General features: G+C 39.3%; 1 long non-coding RNA gene across 2 annotated transcripts; it reads left to right on the forward strand.

Annotated features, from left to right (window-relative positions):
* Positions 1–7,245: 7,245 nt before the first annotated feature.
* Positions 7,246–10,427, forward strand: LOC148294763 (uncharacterized). Of its 2 annotated transcripts, none has more exons than XR_015835044.1 (4): positions 7,246–7,550; positions 8,933–9,079; positions 9,563–9,620; positions 10,085–10,427. It is a non-coding gene; the product is annotated as an uncharacterized LOC148294763 (long non-coding RNA). The 2 variants fall into 2 exon arrangements; XR_015835043.1 differs by having other exon boundaries at positions 7,249–7,550; positions 8,938–9,079.
* The last annotated feature ends 450 nt before the right edge of the window (positions 10,428–10,877 follow it).

Consider the following 10,877-nt stretch of genomic DNA (forward strand, 5'->3'; position numbering starts at 1 on the left):
GTGCCTTCTGGAGTTTTCTAGTCTTCTCTCCATCCCGATTGCCGCTACTCAGTAGCTCGCTTCCGGAGAAACTACATTCAACAGGAGAAATGAAACTTTGAATAGAAAATAGAAGGATCAGTGCCCGTAGCAGTCCTGGAGTTAGGTTATGATGGTCGTGATGAGCTCTACTAGAAAGAAAATCTCTTCTATTCATAGAGGAAGTGCTAAAACTAGGCAATACACCAAGCACTCCATTTACAGAACGAACTTCGTACGAACTTGAAGTATCCATTTTCGTTTTACCTATTGATTTCGGATCGAGCCCAAAGCTTGGGCAACACAATAATATGGTGGGAGGAGTCATCTGGTGAGTTTTGAGTGAAATCGCTAAAACTATGCAAGACACCAAGCACTCCTTTTACAGAACGAACTTCGTACGAACTTGATGTGTACAATTTCTTTGACCTATTGATTTCGGATCCAGCCCAAAACTTGGGCAACATAATAATATGGTGGGAGGAGTCATTTGGTGATTTTTGACTGAAATCCAATCGCTAAAATTAGGCTATATACCAATCACTCTATTTACAAAATGAACTTCGTAGGAACTTGAAGTGTCCAATTTCTTTGACCTATTGATTTCGAATTCAGCTCAAAACTTGGGCAACATAATAATATGGTGGGAGGAGTCATTTGGTGAGTTTTGAGTGAAATCCAATCGCTAAAACTAGGCAATATCCTAAGTCCCCCATTGATTTCGGACCGAGCCCAAAACCTGGGCAACATAATAATATGGTGGGAGGAGTCATTTGGAGAGATATGAGTGAAATTCAATTGCTAAAACCAGGCGCTATGTAATAACCCGATCCTAATTAATTTTTAGTCATTAAATTATTTGAATAAAAAGACGATATGACCACGGAATGTATTAATTAAGGGTTTTGGAAATTAAAATATTATTTAATATTAAAAAGGGGCAAAAAGGTCATTTTGGGTTCAGGAAGGAATTTGGAAATTCCAACTATACCGTTGCATAGAGTACATCGAGATGAGTCCGTAGATACGTAGTGAGCTCAAATCCGAGTTACAACGAGAGAGATACGATTAAAATTCATGAAGGGGCAAAATCGTAATTTTGCAAAATTGTTTTTTAAAACCAAAGGCTCTTTCTCTCTCTCTCTCTCCCTCTCGCCCCGCGACATCTCCTCCCTTGCCAGGGCAGAATCCAACCGGCCATGTTTTGGCCGGAAGTTCCCTCCTCCCGCCACCAAAACTGACAGGGCCGGTACCAAAATGACCGTACCACCATCCCCTTCCAGTCATGCCCCAGCCCAGCCGTCCCAGTCACCAGTTCTGGTTGGAAAAACCAAGAAAGTGGCCGGATTTCGTGAAAAATGTCAGTCTCTTGTTCTCCCTCCTCCGGTTACCGTTCTTGATGAATGAGGTATGCTTTCTCACCTATTTTTCATGCTCTAGCTGATGGTTGGGTAGGAATTGATCAATTTTTAGCCTAGGTGGTTCAATTTGTAACTCAAAGTTTGGCCGGAGTTCAGATTGAAATTTCGGCCACTTCCGGTCGTTTTTCGGGGTAGGTCCAAGAACAAAAGTGGCTCCAATCGATGTTCTAAACCTAGGGTAGGAAGTTGGCCAGCGGTTTGGAGTTTTTCCTGCCACCGAAATTTTATCTGTACACCCACGCATTGACGGCGCCTGGGCGGCTCGTGGGCAATGTAATGGGGGCCACATTCTATCCTAAAATGATACCCTGGTTCTCAAGAGCGCATAGGTGTGCTCGGACTTCAATTTGGGTGCCGGTTGGTCACCGATCGGATATCGCATATTCGGCGTTATCCGGGTTCGACATGTTCGGACCGTTGGATCAGCACCAATTTAATATATGTTAATCTAGACATCTCTAGGATAGTGTAGGAATTTGCGGATCGTGAATCGGAGCCCCGGATGTTCCGATTCAATAAGTTAAAGGTTGTGTTTACGATAATCATCTGATCGTACGATCCGACCATTCGATTAGGACCAAACTTGCAGGGTAGGTGTAGAAAAGTGTGTTGAACCTATAGGAACTCCCGGATTGGCGATCGAAGGTCGTGGGCCCCGCTGGCCCGGTTGACCAAGCTTAGGCAGTTTGACTCCTCAGTTGACCGTGAGTCTTTCGAGGTAGTTTTACCCTTCGAGAAGTGCTAGAACGACCGTATGAACAAGGCTTGGCTAGTGATGAACTGTTTTGATTATGTATGGATTATGAGTTTTTCGTTTATATTGATTCCCGGCTGAAAAGATTATTTAATAAATAAGAAGGATGAAGTCTATAGTCATGAGTTTTATTATATTTTGAATAGCTTGAATATTTCTCTACACATACGAAGGTGATTAGTATTGGTTGTTCCTACTAAACCCTATATAGTATTAGTTGCTTTCGAATGGTTGTTCACCTATCGGGTCCCCAAATTGCCAATTGTGAATTGATCATGCAGTATTTGCATTTCAATTGGAATGAATGAACTTATAATGGTTTTATATTGTGTATGATTTGGTCATGAATTAGCCAATGGGCTCATAAATGAATTCTGAACAATTAGGCAAATTTGCATTTAATGTAGAATTATGTATTGTCTTGCTGCATAGAATAGATGGAGCATGTCTAGTTAGTAATGCTTTGATTTCCATCTTCTTATGGTTTGCCTCATGGGTTCATGGATGAGTATAAATATCAACATGGTTTTCAGACTCACTACAAGAATACCCCCAGTTGCCTTGGTACAGTTTTGTCGTTTATGCTCATGCCCCACGAGTTTCAGGGACGCCTGAACTGTGTGGAGCGAGGAGGTGCGATCTCAGGCTGACTACATGTCCCCCGAGTTCTGTGAGGAATGCGGCTCGGATTGACCTTGTGTCACTGAGGCCTGCGAGGAATGCGGCTTGGGTTGACCTTGTGTCACCGAGGCCTGCGAGGAATGCGGCTCAGGTTGAATTTGTGTTACCGAGGCCTGCGAGGAATGAGATATAAGGAATTGATGAATTAATGTGGGAACCCAATGGAAATATAGCCCATTTAAATAGTAGATGTTGACATTCAGATTTCAGGCGGTTAATGCTATTTTAATAAATTTTCTGTTTTCCTATTTATATGTAATCAGTTAATTAAATATTTAGTTATATATAAGTATATATATATACATTATAAATGAGCCTTATGAGAGTATTGAAGGAAAGGCTAAAAGTGTTTTTTTGAACTTGTTTGCTTCATTTTCATTTCTACTTTTACTTATCTATGTGTGTATATATATATATATGGAAAGTTAAATCAAGTAATATATAAACTGCTTTATGAACTAGAGGAAATTCAGTGAGTAGCCCATGTACGTGCAAGAATAAATTGTTTGGAGAATTGGGAAAGTTGGAAAGTGTCACTTTAGAATCTGTGAATGTGATTGAGCATATCACTAATATAAGAACTTGGATTGATTTGTAATCACAATGAAGAATGACAATTGACATGCGATACCAGGGCAACATAATAAGATGGAAGAACTGCATGTGGCTTGATCTCTCAGTAAGGGTATGTAGGTAGCTTGGAGTTCCACCCAGGTGCAGCCACGAGCTAAAGTACTTCTGATTGTGTTGGGTTGTTAAACATTGTATGATGGAATTTAAGGAGTCGTTTTACGTTAATTTTGGTGGTTATACATGATTTAATTCGAGTATTATTATTGGCCTGTTAAATCTCATTATTTGATTCAAGTGCTGTGCTGGGGGTTCTGATTGAATTATTGAAGGCCATAGGCCTAGTTTGTAAACTGCCTGAAAGTTAACTTGTGTGTGCTGCTAGTTGGGCATATTAATTGTGTTTTATACAGGTGAAAATTTTGGGGGAAAAGTCCAATTTACAGGGGAGACTTGGCCGAATTTTCGGCATAGGCCAAACCCTAAAGAACTTTGGTTTTCATTAGAAGGGCATTTTGGTCAAGTGTGCTCGACACCCACCAGGTGTCGGACACGCACAGGGTTCGGTGCAGATTCCAAAGTGGAATTTGGGTCTTGTCTTGTCACAATACACCAACCACTGCATTTACGGTACGAACTTGAAGTGTCCAATTTCTTTTTCTCTATTGATTTCGAATCGAGTCCAAAACTTGGGCAACATAATAATATGGTGGGAGGATTCATTTGGTGTGTTTTGAGTGAAATCCAATCGCTAAAACTAGGCAACACCCCACGTACTCCATTTACAGAACGAACTTAGTACGAACTTAAAGTATCCAATTTCATTGACCTATTGATTTCGAATCCAGCCCAAAACTTGGGCAACATAATAATAGGGTGGGAGGAGTCATTTGGTGAGTTTTGAGTGAAATCCAATCGCAAAAATGAGGCAGTTCCCCAGCACTCGATTTATAGAACGAACTTCGTACAAACTTGAAGTGTCCAATTTCTTTGACCTATTGATTTCGGATCGAGCCCAAAACTTGGGCAACATAATAATGTGGTGGGAGGAGTCATTTGAAGAGTGTTTGTGCCTAGTAAATCACGGCCATAAGTTGGCCGAAGGAGCCCTTTCTCTCGGCCCTGGCATTTGTTCGTACAGGCTGAAACGCAGCGTTTCGCCAGGGTAGTTCGCCCTCCTGAAGACAAAAGAAGAAATGCTAAGGCATGATCATCTCGGCCTCAAGCACAGGCCGAGGCCGAGTTCAGGCAAATTCCGGCCAAAGCATTAAAGGCAAATCATCACGTGACAACAGGGTCCCAGGCTTCATTTAATGAAGTAGTGCCTATTTAAATGCAGCAAACCCAATGGCCACAAATAAGCATTTAATGCATGAGGGAAGGTGGGAAGTGACTGGAGTCAGGATTTGGTGATGAGAATCAGAGTGATTAGATGTGGACATTCTCACAAGAATTCTGACAGCCTGAGATATTGGTTCACCAGCTATCCAGGCCATAAACGCGTCTCCACGGCCAGAAGCTCAAAACCCAATCAAGAGCGGCGGCCGAGATTCACCAGGATTTATGGGGTCACACCACCATACTTCACGATCCCAAATGTCGATTGGACTGCCCACTTGCTCCAATCCAGCTCCACCATGCAGATTTTCAGCCTCGATTACTCCTCCAGGGACTCTTCCTATAAATACCAGGCTCAAACTACATTCAAATGGTTCAACACCAAAACAAAGCCTCCCACGGAGCAACTTATTTTTTCCTGTAATGCACTTTCAATATCTTTACTTGCTTTCCTAGGAGTAGTGTTAGGTTGTAAGGAAAATCCATTCATCAATATATCATACAACCCTTGATTTTCGAGGCGCCGGAGCACCATCCTTGTTGTTCGCTCACTCACCCCATATATCACACGACCGCCGCTCCCTGAGCAGCGCGCAGGAGCACCACCCAAAACCCACCACCTACACCATCACTCAACGACCTTGTAGTTCAGGCCGTGAACCTAACAGCCGAGACTATTTCCTCTCTCGGCTACAATCGTTTGATTAGAGGACAAGTTCAAACAGGCGCACCACTCAACCATCCAACACTCATCAATTCATCGACGCACGGTAGACCGTGCTGGCACGCCCGCGCACAACCGCACCGCACCCAAAAGCAGGAAACCGCGTGTCAACGCACATCCCCTCGTCCCGGAAACCCAGGCCGTGAGATTTGCGCGGCAGACAAAGAGTTTTGAGTGAAATCCAATCGCTAAAACTAGGCAATATCCCAAGCCCCCCATTTACAGAATGAACTACGTACAAACTTGATGGGTCCAATTTCTTTGACCTGTCGATTTTAGATTGAGCCAAAAACTTGGGCAAAAAAATAATATGGTGGGAGGAGTCATTCGGTGAGTTTTGAGTGAAGTCCAATCGCTTAAGCTATGCCAAGCACTCCATTTACAAAACGAACTTCGTACGAACTTGAAGTATCCAATTTCTTTGAACTATTGATTTCGGACTGAGCCCAAAACATGGGCAACATAATAATATGGTGGGAGGAGTCATTTGGTGAGATTTGAGGGAAATACAATCGCTAAAACCAGGCAATACCCCAACTGCAGTTGTTACGATACAAACTTCATACAAACTTGAAGTGTGCAATTTCTTTGACCTATTGATTTCGGATCAATCCGAAAAATTTGCAACACAACAATTTGGTGGGTGGAGCCATCTGGTGTGTTTTCAGTGAAATCCAATTGCTAAAACTGGGCAAGACACCAAGCACTCCATTTACAGAACGAACTTCGTAAGAATTTGAAGTATCCAATTTCTTTGACCTATTGATTTCGAATCCAGCCAAAAACTTGGGCAACATAATAATATGGTGGGAGGAGTCATTTGGTGAGTTTTGAGTGAAATCCAATCGAAAAAATGAGGCAGTACCCCCAGCACTCGATTTATAGAACGAACTTCGTACGAACTTCATCAGTCCAATTTCTTTGACCAATTGATTTTGGATCGAGCCCAAAACTTGGCAACACAATAATACGGTGGGAGGAGTCATCTGGTGAGTTTTGAGTGAAATCCATTTGCTAAAACTGGGCAAGACACCAGGCACTACATCTATAGAATGAACTTCATACGAACTTGAAGTATCCAATTTCTTTTTACCTATTAATTTCGGATCAAGCCCAAAACTTGGGCAACATAATAATACGGAGGGAGGAGTCATTTCGTGAGTTTTTAGTAAAATCCAATCACTAAAACTATGCAAGACACCAAGCACTCCATTTATAGAACGAACTTCGTACGAGCTTGAAGTATCCAATTTCTTTGACCTATTGATTTTGGATCGAGCCCAAAACTTGGGCAACATCATAATATGGTGGGAAGGAGTGATTTGGTGACACTAGAAGAAAATTACCTTTTTGCGACCAAACTTATCAGCGACGAAATATTTGTGGTCGCTGATAGGATGATTCTTCTACTAAGTTTTCAGAGTTGGTCGCCAATAGTTTCCTGACAATTCCAAATATCAAATTTCAATAGTTGATAATTACCCACGAAATAAGTACGAATTGGCGACCAAATTGTTTGGTCGCAGTGTTGAAACCTACGACGACTTTGTATTTTTGGTCGCTAAGTACAAGGCGGGAGATGTAAGAGTGGGCGCGGAAATCATGCGACAAAAAAAGTGGTCGCTAATTACTATAATTTTGGTCGCCAAGTATTTTGTACGCTCAAATTTTTGGTGGCCCGCCCCGACTTTTTATTCTCTTTTTCGCATGAGCGCTTTATTTTTCACCAAATTTTCATTCTGCAAACTATTATTTTCCAAATCCCTCTCTCACTCGTCCCTAACCCCAAACACGCTCTCTCTCTCTCTCTCTCTCTCTGTGTACCCCAAATCTTTCTTTCGCCATCTTTGACCCCAAATTCTCTGGCCCTCTCTAACCCAAACCCTCTAGCTTTCTCTCCCATCTAGAAACCATCCTCGTTCCCAAACCCTCTCACGCCTACACTCTTAAGGCTCCCTGTCTCTCGCACTCTTATTTTTTCAAGATTTTAGCCTAAAAATTCAATCTGAAAACTGATGGTGCTTCATTCCCAAACACTTTCAAGGTAACCCCCTCTCTCTTTCTCTCTCTATCACTCTTATATTTTCAAACAATGCTTAATTTAATTGTTGCAGAAATCTGGGTTTCATTTGTCTCCCTCTCTGCCTCTTCTTTCCTAAAAACCTAACCTTCTCCACTCTTATATTTCAAAGAGTGCTTAATTTAATTTCTGCTATTTTAATTGGAGAGCAAGTGGCTATGCAAACCGACAACATAAAAGTATGAAATGGGTCATCTTCTTCTTGGATGGTGGTAGATTCTTTGCCTGCCTTGCATCTCCAAACCATTCCTTCTGTATCCTTTTAAAATTGAATGAATCAGATCTAACAAGCACCCATTTCCCCATCTCCTTCCATTTCATTCCGTTGAGGTCTGTTTCTCTGTTTAATTTTTTTATGTTTGTGCAATTGAATTGGTGGGGGTGTTTATATTTTTTGTGTGGTTTTTCAGTTAAGTGTTGGAATTGGTTGTGTTTTCCTTTATTATTATTTAGAAATTTTGGGTTGTACATTCCGATACAAAAATTGTTTTTAAGATGGTTTTCTAACTGACATTTTTGAGCTAAGATAATTCACTCAACAGTTTATGTTAAATACTAGGGACCAATGTTCAAGCACTCTGTTTAATCCTTGAGTTAAGAGCAGCAGGTAAGTGTGTGTTGACTGCTTAAGGCTGAATAAAAAAGCCAACACTAATAGAAGGTGCTAGTTTGTTTTTAACCAATTAGAGATGGATATATCAATAAATATGGTGTTGGTGATCCTAGCACTTGGAATTAATGTATTGTTGTCTCAGGTTGTGAATCTTTGTAATCTTGGTTTTATGCAAATCTAAGCTTGTGACTTATGCAAATTTGCTACTTTGACAGTGATGATTGAAATGGAAGATATATTCAATTTCAAGGTCTGTCATAGATATGCTTATGACTAATGAAACTGTTAGCTAAACAGTGTGTAGTTGAAGATAAACATGGTTGGTCTTTTTCTCTTTATTTCAGTGTAGTGTGGTGCTCCTATTTATGTGTTTGTAAATGTGTAGGATGAAGTACAATAAGAAGAAGAAATCTTGTTAGGCACTGAGGTGTTCCAGTTAAGATTGTGATTGATTAAAAAATGATAGCAATCTAGTAATCACAATGATGATTATAGTGATTTGATTTGATAAGGTAGTGTTTTGTGTTTTAACTTACAAATGATAAGATAGTGTTTTTTTTCTTTTCTTTTGTTTTGTTTTTTCTAACCTAAGGAAAGATAGAATGCTATTTCGGGCTTTAAGTGTAGTATATATCAAACCAGTTTTAGGATTTGATTTTTTTTTTCTCTATTTGAGTGTAGACTGTTACTCTATTTATGTGCAAGATGATATTTAAGAGGGTTATTAGTTTAGTGCAGGAGACAGAAGAAGGAAATGGCATTGTTATTGCAAGTGAATTGGAGTTTCTAGGTAATCACTCGCAGTAAAGCTCCATCGAATGTTTCTGGGTGGAAAAAAGTGTGGTTGGAGACGAAGAAGGATATGGCATTGGCATTGCAGGTGAGTTAGAGTTCTTTGTTTGTAGGAAGTGCAATTAAGTCTTAAGGTGCTTGGGTGTTGCAGCTTGTTTTCATTTACCTTGTTGCTGCCCCTTTGGTCCACGGCATATTTTTTCTATTTGAGCAATTAGATATATTATTGTCCTTGTGTTTTTATTAATTTTTAACACTTAAAAAGAATCATATTTTAAATTAATTCTGGTCCTAAACCAAAATACCTACATAGGTCTGCCAAGGACTTCTGCACTATTGTTGTTAGTTCACTAAACACGTTGAATAGGATATGGGATGCTTCCTTTCCCAAAAGATTTCTGATGGCCTAAGTTATTTTCCACTCTCTGTCCCCAGACCATCTACCCTTCAGTTCTCGTTATCTCTTTTCTTTTGGGTCATAATCCAGTTCTCTTTATTTTATAATGTGTTTAGAACAATGTCATTTAGGAGTCTAACTTTACTAGGGTAATATCCTGTTTCTGCATGTCAGATTTATTTGAGGAGGTGGAAGGATTTGGTTTGGGGTTTTGGACAGAGGACCATTTGAGGTAAGAACCTCTTCTCATTACACTCAGTCCCATTTAAGGTGATTTATATTTTCTAATGGATTTGTGCTACGCATGATATTAGTCTTTACATTGGTTTTTCGGAACTGTTTTCCTTCTTCATTTGTGGTAATTGATGATTTGATTTCTGTTATTATCACAAAGGCATGCTTAGACAGTTGATATTGAGAAGTATGAAAAATGAATTCAAATTTTATTAAGTCTGTTCAAATACCATTCTTGAACATTCTTAAATATTGATGACCAGTAATCAGTTTTCTTATGTAGATCCAAACTCTTTTTTAATGGCTTATTTAGTTAAGATTGTGAATTTCAGCTTTGGTCTCTCTCTCTCTCTCTCTCTCTCTCTCTCTCTCTCTCTCTATATATATATATATATTTTACTTTTTTTGGTTTTGGTATCTTCTTGACCATTGACATTTCCTTATTTTGTTTCTTTTGTAAAGGAAGATGATTGATGAGTTTGAGAAGATCAAGCAAACAATTGGCAGTGTTTGGGATTCCACGATATTAGGTCACAGTCTCTATCCCACAGGTGTTAAAGATCATGACTACAAAACTTGGGGATACAAAAGGAATAGTATACATGCATTTTGTTTTTTGGGTTCAAAATAGTATACAGGCTTAGTAACAGTCTTAGAATGGAGAAATAATGACCGCATAATTTGGTTTTACCAAAGGCAAGAATATATGGAGCTTGGCCTCCATTCTTTCAGTGGAAATGACTTTGAACTAAGGTATTGTGACTATGGTGATTTTGTGAATTATGCTATGTCTATATTTTGCTTATGAATCCCGTTTCCTTTTAAAAAGAAAATGTTGCATGGAGTATGGTATGTTTTTATGCTGATATATGTTGTGTAATTTATAAAAAATTTAGTTGGGGAAGTCTTATGGTAATTTTATCTGGGACATTTAATACAAGTTTTATCAAAACTATATTAATTTAATTATAGAAAAAGAAAAAATGCATAATATTAATATTCAACAAAAAATATTTTTCAGTTTTTAAAAACAATTCAAGAAACACCAAAATCAACAAGCGACCAAATAATTCAGTATTTGAGACAAAAACTTAGAAGTAAACAGATTTTCCTCGACCAAAAATATTGACATTAAATGTAAACCAAGACCAAATTTTTATTTGGTCACCGATAAATTAAGGTTCATACGTATCTTCAGCGACCAACATTTACACTTTTTGAGACCAAAAGTTTAGGACGCCAAAGGTAAATTGCG

This window comes from Prunus avium, chromosome 4, assembly GCF_965620075.1.
Source record: "Prunus avium chromosome 4, drPruAviu1.hap1.1, whole genome shotgun sequence".
Lineage (NCBI taxonomy): Eukaryota > Viridiplantae > Streptophyta > Magnoliopsida > Rosales > Rosaceae > Prunus > Prunus avium.